The sequence below is a fragment of the Equus przewalskii genome, chromosome 5 (assembly GCF_037783145.1).
Source record: "Equus przewalskii isolate Varuska chromosome 5, EquPr2, whole genome shotgun sequence".
Classification (NCBI taxonomy): domain Eukaryota; kingdom Metazoa; phylum Chordata; class Mammalia; order Perissodactyla; family Equidae; genus Equus; species Equus przewalskii.
Window position 1 is genome coordinate 33,835,821 of NC_091835.1, and position 9,141 is coordinate 33,844,961.

Genomic DNA, 9,141 nt, shown 5'->3' on the forward strand with positions numbered 1-9,141 from the left:
GGGCAACCTTGGAGTCCCAGCCAAATCATTTTGACTTGATTCCATAGGAAATGGCGTGTGATGTGTGTAGGAGGCCACAGGGGTCTGTCTTCCAGCTGGAGCCCAGAGAGGAAACTTTCTCAGACAGAGAAGTCGGGGCGCCGGGTGGGCTGCAGCAGCCCATGCGAATGCATAAGGCGTATAACCAGGCGTGTGCAGCCGGCCGTGTCTCTAAACCAGATTCTCGAAGTGGGGGATTATCCGTTACTTTTTCTAGTTCTTCAAATCTCTTAATCCTCTAGGCCCTGAGCACGGATAATCCAGGGCTTATGCTGACGTGATTTTTCTCAAGCCTTCATAAGACCATAGTGTATTGTCTTGTCAGAAGGAGAAACTGAGGCACTATGTTCTAAACAGCCTGGGTCCAGGAACGGCCCCCAATCCCTGTGGAGTGAGACTTACATGGTGGGCTGCCCGGCCCCTTCCTACAGCAACCTGCCATCTAAACTTGGTTCTTTTTCCCAAATCTCATAACGAGAGGAGGAAAAGCTTGTACCTAAGAGATCTTATTTGGACCAACGGCCAGTTCAACTGCTCCTGTTCGGCACAGGGTGACAAGCTGGGTTGGGAATTCCAGGGGTCCAGCATCCTTACCCTGTTGGTGAGCCGAGAACCAGAGGAAGCACGAGGATTCGGCAGGTTCAGAAAGATGTCCTGTATGCCTGATCCTTAGCCGTGTGGGAAAGGGGCAGAGCGAGGAGGAAGACTTGAGCCTGAGAAGAGAGGAGGCGTGCAGTGTGTGATGTCCCCAAGCACGCCTGCTTCTCTGGTGGGACGGCCTTTGCAAAGAATGAAGAGTGCGGGACGCTGGTCACGTAGACCTAAGAGTGGAGAGTGGGCAGTCCGCCTCCCGTGGGTGCTGGCCATCCCTCCATCCCTGACTTTCTCCCCACCCTCTCTGGAGCCTCTGCCATCGACCTTTGCCCTCTGAGTTTCCTCCTCTGACCTGGGCTTCTTCTTGTTCTCATTCTCCCTGGGGCAGTGGGAACAGCAGGCGGCCCAGCCAAAGCATGGACATCAGCCTCAGTTCCCCATTCCCAGTAAGTGTGTGAGTATATGTATGAGAGAGGGCGTGTGTGTGTGTGTGTGTGTGTGTGTGTGTGTGTGTAGAGGTTGGGGATCATCCACAGATCAGAGCACGGGGGCAGAGAACTTCTAAAGGGTTGGGCCCCCCCATGGGTCACACCCTTCACCCTGGAGCCTGGAGGGCCTGTCTCTTGGACCCACCACCAGCTTCAACACCTCGAGCAGCCAGAGCCGTGCCCGTCACTGACCGGAGGAAGGTGGAAGAAGACACGGGAGTAAGTCAAGCCCTTGGAGGGACTGGGTGCCGCTGGGCTCGGTGAGAGGCTGGAGAAGCCAGAGATGCTCAGAAAGAGCAGGCAGCACAAGGCTGGAGAGGAGAGGGAAACTGGGGCACTTTGTGCCTCTGCCCCTCCCCCTTGCTTGCTGCACAACAGCCATGCCCCCTTCCCTCGGGCCCTGCAATCTGGGGGCGCTGCAGAGGTGGGAGGTCCTACGTGGAGCAGCAAAGGGTGTGAGGATGGGAGGAGAGTGGTGGCCGATGGGGTCTCTCCAGAGGTGCACAGTGCTTGTCCAATGTCCAAAGGCAGGGACGATGGGGAGCCCCCAGCCAGTGGTCATGTTGTGAGGGAGGGAGAGAGTAAATGAGGGAGTGGTTTAGACAAGACAGAAACCCTGCTTTTACTCACAGGTCCTCACAGTGGCCAGTAAGTACCCTGGAAAAGCTCTGGAATAAATACTCCTGGGCCTTAGAAAACGGAGGTAGGAGATGGTATCATCTGGCGGGAGCTCTGGTTTGTTTATTCCCCCCAGACTGAGGTCAGACACTTTGAGGAACGGGAGACAGTGATGAGCAAGGCTTTGGAGCCAGCCGAGGGGAGGGCTCCGGACAGGTGGGCAGGAGGCCAGCTCAGCCGTCCCCCTTCCCCTTTGCTTTTGTGGACCCGAGGACCAATTCCTGGTTCCCGGGACACTGGCCACTCCCTGCCACCCTCCTTTTTGTCTTCTAGCTTCTCCTGGTGGTGGCAGGCCCTCACGTCAGGTCCCAACAGGAGCCTCTGAGGCTGGCTGGACGCCTGCCACCAACAGCCTGGCTGGGTGGCTCTCTCAGGGTGCGTATCCTGTAAGGTGAGGCTGTGGGGGCCCTGCAGAGTTCTCGGGTCTCCTCTTTGTTGGGTGCCTGCGGGATAAATAGCACCATGATCTTCCTGTGCAGAAGGCTGACCAGCCTTGGTGGGAACAGACACAGGAACCGGGGTCTGTTCCTTCTTCGGCTGCACCGTCTTCCTGTGGAGACACAGATTCCCATCGCGGGCTCCCATTTTCCTGTTCCTTAAATAAAAAAGCAGAGGTCAGTGGCAAGCAAGAAGGAAATTCGTTATCTCCCTCACACCTAAAAGAAACGCCTGCCGCCTCCTGTCTCTCCCTGGGCTCTGTCACCTCCGCCCAGTTTTCTGAGCCCCAAACCCGGTGTTCCTTCAAGACGCCTTGCTCTCAGCCAATTGTCAGTCGGCAAGTGCGCCCCGGGCACGTGCTTTGTGCCAGGCTGTGCCAAGAGCTGCAGAGCCAGCGCTGGGTGAGACACACCTGCCGTCCAGGTGCTCACGGTCCAGGAGAGGGAACAGATGCGGAAACAGGTGATTACAAGTCAGTGCGAGCCGGACAGCAGAAGTGTGCACCCAGGACGGGCAGGAGGGCAGAGACCCCGTTGGGATGTGGGGAGAAGCTTTTCAGAGAAAGTGGTCACACTCGCTGCTGTTTGAGAGGGGTTATTACGGGGAGGCCCTGCAGTAAGCAGTTGATGAGGATCCGCTCATCCAAGTATCGTGACGGCACTGCCTGCACTGCCCCGCACGGAGGGGGTAGGTGACAGCAGGTGGCAAGGCGCCCTGGCCCCAGAGCCCGCACCCACCTCCCTCCCCTCCTGCCCCAGTGCGCCAGCCGGGAAGAGGCCAGGGGTCCCCCTGAAGAAGCAGCCGCTGACAGCCATACCTCTTCTTCCTTCTCTCCTTTACGGGTGGGCCATCCGTCCTTCATTACGCTCATCTTCAGTCCATTCTACCCTGCTGACAGAACGACCCCTCCGAAACACCAAAGGGATACTGTCACTGCCGTAGGTGGCCCTCCCATGGCTTCCCGGCCAGCAGAGGCTAAGGTGAGACTCCTCCGATGGCATACAAAGGCTCCCTTAGTCCTCTCCAGCCTCAGCTTTCCTGTCCGGTCTTACCTCCCCCTCTCCCCCAGCAGCCCTGCACGCGGCCTCATTGCACATACCCTGCTCAGTGGCCTCACAGCCCACAGCCCTGCTGGGTCAGGCCCAGGCCCTGGCACATGACTGTTTTTCTGCCAGAAATGCTTTTCTCCCTGGGTGCCCTGACGAGTTCCTGCACTTCCTGTAGACTCAGGCCATTGTCATCTCTTATGAAACTTCCCTGACTGCCAAAGGCCGGGTTACTCATGCCTTTCCTCAGCTCTTTGCCTGCACCCTCCGTGGTGGACGGGCAGCCTCCCCTGACGAGCTCTGACGGTGCGTGGCTTCCCAAGCCCATGTTCAGTGACTTCCTGGTGGTGGTCAGTAGCTTGCAGCCAGCAGTAGGCGGTGGGAGTACTGGCACTGTAGGAATCTGCACGCTGCAGACAGGCCCTGTGTCCCTCCCCCAGAGCCGAGTAGGCATTTACCAAGATCGCCACCCCCGTGGGCTTCCTCCCCCGGGTCAGGGTCATGATGTGCGTATTTGTGTCTCCCCTCCAAACTGCAGGTGCTTCCAAGGCGGGCTGTGTCTTACTTATCCTTTCACAGACAGGCCCAGCATAACGTCGGGTACTGTGTGGAAGATGCACAGAGATGAGACAGGCCCTAGAGAGCTTGTCATTTAACTGTGGTGACAAAGGACTCTGCTGCCACCATGGTCCTTTGAAAATCTGCCATGCCCATGTCAGCTTCCTGCTTGAAGCCCTCTGTAGCTCCCTTCACCTATGTGACCAGAATGCAAAGTCCCTCGAGGTCGAGGTTTTTATCTGTTTTGTGTAACAGAGGCGGCTCGGTGCTCAGACAGTGCCCAGCGTGGAGAAGAGCTTCGTACCATTCGACACATCGTTGTCGAATGGATAAATAAATGGTGTAGGTCACGCTCCTCAAGACAGCTTCAAGACCTCCCATTAACCGATTCTGCCTTCTCGCAGCTTCTGTGGCTGCTCCTCCTCTGTTGGGAGCCCCCTCACAGTCGCACTGCTCCCTCACCAGCCCCCTGAGTTAGGAGAGGTCCAGGCCAGGGCGCTCTTCTCCAGGCGTGAGCTCCCCTGCTCTTCATCTGGCCCCAACCTTAAGTCAGGATTGTTTTCTACATCCTCAATGTGGCTCTGAGCTCTCTGTGGGCGGGGCTGATGTGTGGACAGCTTCGTGTCCCCTCCAAGACTGCAGCACCTAACATAGTAGGTGCCCAGTGTGGGTTTGTGGTACATATTTGCCTACATTAAAAAAAAAAAAAAAAAGAGACCAGCAAGCTGTATGCAAGTGCCGGCCTCTGACCTAGCCACTCCATGGAGTTTCTCTGATTGTCAGTCATCCACCTAGTGTCAGTGAGGGCTGGGAGGGACGGAGTCCGGAACATGGCTGGAGAAGGTATTAGCCTCGGTGGCCTGAGCCAGTCAAGTCTCAGGGCGGAGGGAGCAGGCTTTGTGACTTGGTCTGTTCCTTCTCTATCCCTCCCAGGTCATGCCACCTCATTCCTGGCTAACTACAGCTGCTTCTGCTAGCCAGTCGACCACCATGGGGGAGCTCGGGATGAGGGGTGGCAGCGAGTGGGAGCGGCAAGCCTGGAAAGTGGGTTGATAGGATGCACTTCCTGATAACTGGAGCTTGGTCAAGATGGCGTCAGTCACCCGAGACTCTGATGGAGAGAATGAAGCGATTGGTTCGGTGCAGGCTCAGAAGACCTCAGTTTGAATCTCAGCTTTGCCAGTAACTTGCCATGTGACAATGGGTAACATACTTGCCTTTCATTGACCTCAATTTCCTTATCTACAAAATGGGCATAGTGATACCTACTTTATACAAGGAAACAATTGAAAGAAGAGTGAGCTAGATGAAGTATGAAAGTGATTAACCCCGGGCCTGGCACACACTGTGTGGTAGATATTTCATTATTTTTAGCTGTTCTGTGTTTCAACTGGAAGCAGAACAAAGGCTTCCTTGTAGGGAACAATCTGGCTGAGGCTCGACAAGTCACCAGGCAGTGATTTGGATGTAGGATCAAGGGATGTTGAAGGATGGGCTAAAGTCTTGCTACTCAAAGTACGGTCCACGGGCCAGCAGCATCAGCATCACCTGGGAGCTTGCTGAAAATGCAGAATCTCATGTCCCACCCCAGGTGCAGTGATTAAGAATCTGCTTTTTGACAAATAAGATCCCAGTGTGATCCATGTGCTCCCTAAGATTGCGTGGCTCCAGGCTGGGGCACGGTTGCAGAGTCCCGCTGTTATCACTCCATGCAGCTTCTCCTCCTCTTTCCTGTGCTAACACATCTTCCTGCAGACAGGTGGGCCCTGTGGGAGCAGGATGTGCAGAGGAACAATGAGGCCTGAGCTGAACCCAGCCCTGCCGGGGCGAGCTGAGCCACCAGCGGGACAGCAGTCTGACTGAACTTCCCCGTCCTGCCCAGGAGATGGCGAGCGTGTGCTGTTGGTGCTTCTCAAAGCCCGCTGAATTGCTTGATACGGTAAGAGCCACATCCATATGCCCTTGTACACTTGTATGGAGTCATCTCTGTCACCCAGGTCTGGTGTGGTTTTCAAGGTGCCTTGTGCAAACGCTTCCCTCCAGCATCCCTATCAGATGTTCTCAGGGTTTGCCCAGGCGGCCGTGCCTGAGGCTGATGTCTGAGCAGAACTTTGGTCCCACTAACCTGGCAGAAGAGAGATGCTCACTGATGTAACATCTCACCGCCATAGGCTCCCACGGGCCCCTGCTCTTCATCCATGCACCACGTCAAAGTAGGCATTTACCCCCATTAGCAAGTGGGTTCCAGGTTAAATGAAAATGGAAAGATAAACAAATAAAAAAGCTGATATTATGTGGCAAGAATTATCAGACAGAAAAAGCCATCCTTAAGTATTAATGAAGGGAAGAAACCCTGCTTGTGGATCCAGGAGCTTGCAGGATTGAGTGGGGTGGAGCAAGGTCAGAATTTGGGGGTAATGATGAAAGGGAGGGGGCTCTTTCTTATCGATTTCTTGCCAAAACGGAGTCTGAACAGAGCATCTTTGGGAATGTGTCTGTGGTTCTCTGGGTCCTGGGCTGGGTGTTCAATACCTGAGCTCTCTCCCCAGTGCCCTATGGGGGTGGGGTAGGACGTTGGAAAGAACCCAGTCTCTGAAGCCAGACTGTGTTCCAATCCCAGCTTGGCTACCTGTTAATTGTATGACCTTGGGCAAGTTACTTCACCTTTCTGTGCCTCAGTTTTCCCATTTGTAAAATGGAAGTAAATATAAATTGCATACTATTCTAAGTGTTTATATGATTTTTTTTATACTTACAAAGTACCCGGCACATAGTAGGTGCTATACAGGTGTTTGACTACTATTATTTCCCTTGAGTTTTAGTCTCTCCCTCAGTAAAACAGGCAGAATCACCCTGTCCTTGGTAGTCAAGGCCCCAGGAGAGGAGTCCAGAGAAAGGAGGCCTGCAGAATCGATACCATCTTCTCTTCCTCTCCAGATCTTCTTTATGTTATGAAAGAAGCCAGAGCAGGTTACCTTCCTGGACGTCTACACCATGGCACCATGCTCTTCAACTGGTAGGCTGGAGTCAAATATATGTCAGGTGGTCAAAGTAAGTGATGCACCTGCGGCAGCTGTCCCAGGCCCTTGTGAGGCAGACCTGTCTCTGCTGGGCTGAGACCCCAGCTTGAGACGTGTGCCCTCCTGTAATATCATGGTTTGGCTCTAATTTGCCTTTCCCTGTGGCCGTGAGACCAGGCCTCTGCTCCCGTTTTATCCCTGTTGCTCCTCAGCACTTCCGAGCCACCCTTTCCTGTCATGGGGGTTGGGTCGGGGGAGGCTGCTGGGAGGTGCTCATAGCCATCAGCCCAGAGAGTGCAGGTAGGTGGAGTTAGTTCTACTCACTCTCATTGAGCATCCCGTTAACTCCAAGCCAGCGTCAGGACTTCAGATGTCTCGCGCTGGACCTCCTCGTGACAGGCCCTTCCCAAAGATTTTCTCTAGAGGATGTGCAGAGGTGCTCTCTGCAGCTCGGAGGATTGAAGTATGAACGAGAAAACCCAAACAACAGCCCCACTCATTTCCGCTTATCTCCCCGCCCCACACTGCAGCCTTCTTCATTGTGATACTGAATTCTTTAGTCTATGTCTTCATGTACCTGTACTAGGGACTGGCCAGTCTGGGGCCCCACATGCAGCCCTACCTGTGGTGGAGGTGACATCTTACCATCCTACAGCTGGTCAGAAAGACCCTTTGGCTTCAGGGGCCTCGGCTGACCCCTTGGTTTGATTCTTGGCTCCGCCGGTGACTTGGTGTCTGACCAGGAACAAGCCCTTCCGATCACTGGGTCTTCCTTAGTTTCTCAACTTGCAAGAGTCTCAGTAACCAGCTCATCAGATCTTAGAACCAACCCCAACCTCCTGACGTGATGTGGGACCTGGAGCAAGTGACTTCCATGCTTGGCCCTCAATCTCATCATCTGTGAAGTGAGGATGCTGGGCTGGATGACCTCGAAGTGCTAATGTCCTGTGAGCCTGTGATTACTGATTGGCCCTCCCGCTGCCTTTTGGTTTGGGGAGCATCACTGCCAAATGGTCAAGACAGCCTGAGGTGTCCCTCATGGGGCTCAGGATGGATTGAGTTCATCATCAGTGTCGACATGACATGGCTGGATTGGGGCAAATGGGGGGCCAGAACCAGGAGAGGGGTCAGGAGGATTCTTAGGATCATGGGTTAGGAAAAAATGGGAGCAGTGTTCTACCATGTTGCATTGTTTTCCTCTTCCTGAGCTATGGGAGGCCTGCCCCCTGCTGGTAGACAGAGAGGTAACCACAAGAGGAGTCAAGGGGAGAGTCTCTCTCGTTCCTCAGCCCGGCTTCTCACTGTTTCCCATCTCTTTCCTCTCGTGTGTTCTTTCACCCAGGGTCAGTTTGTGGTCATTGCTGCCCACTCCTCCTACAATCTCTTTGCTGACTACTCTTGCCCGACGAGTTAGCTTGGCTGTCCTCCTGTACACCTTCAGCCTCATCGCCATTTTCCTCAACTTCAACCAGCAGACATACCTGAGAGGCAATGGGAGAAGCTGACTTAAGGGGAAGGACCCCAGGGCTGAAATTAGCAGAACAGTGCCCACAGAGACTTGGGCAGAAGACGGCGTGGCTCAGCCCACCTGTGCTGAGCACATACCTCTGGGCCTGCATTTTGTCCTCTGAAGGAAGGAGACTTTCCTCCTTTCCAAAATTCAGGAGGGCAGAAACAGACCCAGCTTCCCGTACTCACTTCCGTTACGGCACTTCCCACATGGGTTTGTAACTGTTTGTACATCTCCTTCCTCTACTGGACGTGAGCACCTCGCAGGAGGGACTGTCTTGTTCTCGATGTTCCCCACACCTGGCACAGCGCCTCAATAAATGTGCATTTGGATCTTGTATTCCATGCCTGGCAGTCAGGACCTCTGGGGAAGTTCAGGGCTGGGAGCATGGAAGAAGTCAAGGCTGGCTTGATATCGAAACTTGTGTGGGAAACGATGACCAAGAAAACCCAAGAGTGAGTGTGGGTTTGTCTGATTTCCAGCATGGCTGTGTAAATGGTTACCCCCGTGTATCTTTACATCTGTTCACCACTGCCTGCATGTGTATTTGTGTAGCTGTCTGATTCTGTGTGTGTGTGAAGGGGTGACCCAGAGGGCTAGGTACGTATGTCTGAATACTTGTTTTCAAATAGATGCACGTTTCCATTTCTGTTTCTCTCTGTTTGTGATGTTTGCTTGTGTCTTCCGTAAATCTCTGAACATGCCACACTGGCAAATAAACACGCTGGGATCAAGAGCTCTCCTGTCCCAATGGGGGACATGGAAGTCCA

The 9,141-nt window shown here is 54.1% G+C and overlaps 1 long non-coding RNA gene across 5 annotated transcripts; it reads left to right on the forward strand.

Annotated features, from left to right (window-relative positions):
• The first annotated feature begins 325 nt into the window (after positions 1 to 325).
• Positions 326 to 9,020, forward strand: LOC103560730 (uncharacterized). 5 transcript variants are annotated; one of them, XR_011540281.1, is made up of 7 exons: positions 1,215 to 1,340; positions 1,754 to 1,824; positions 2,073 to 2,174; positions 3,115 to 3,217; positions 5,597 to 5,780; positions 6,779 to 6,857; positions 8,204 to 9,020. It is a non-coding gene; the product is annotated as an uncharacterized lncRNA (long non-coding RNA). The 5 variants fall into 5 exon arrangements; XR_011540284.1 differs by having other exon boundaries at positions 5,601 to 5,780; XR_011540282.1 differs by lacking the exon at positions 1,754 to 1,824 and having other exon boundaries at positions 326 to 1,340.
• The last annotated feature ends 121 nt before the right edge of the window (positions 9,021 to 9,141 follow it).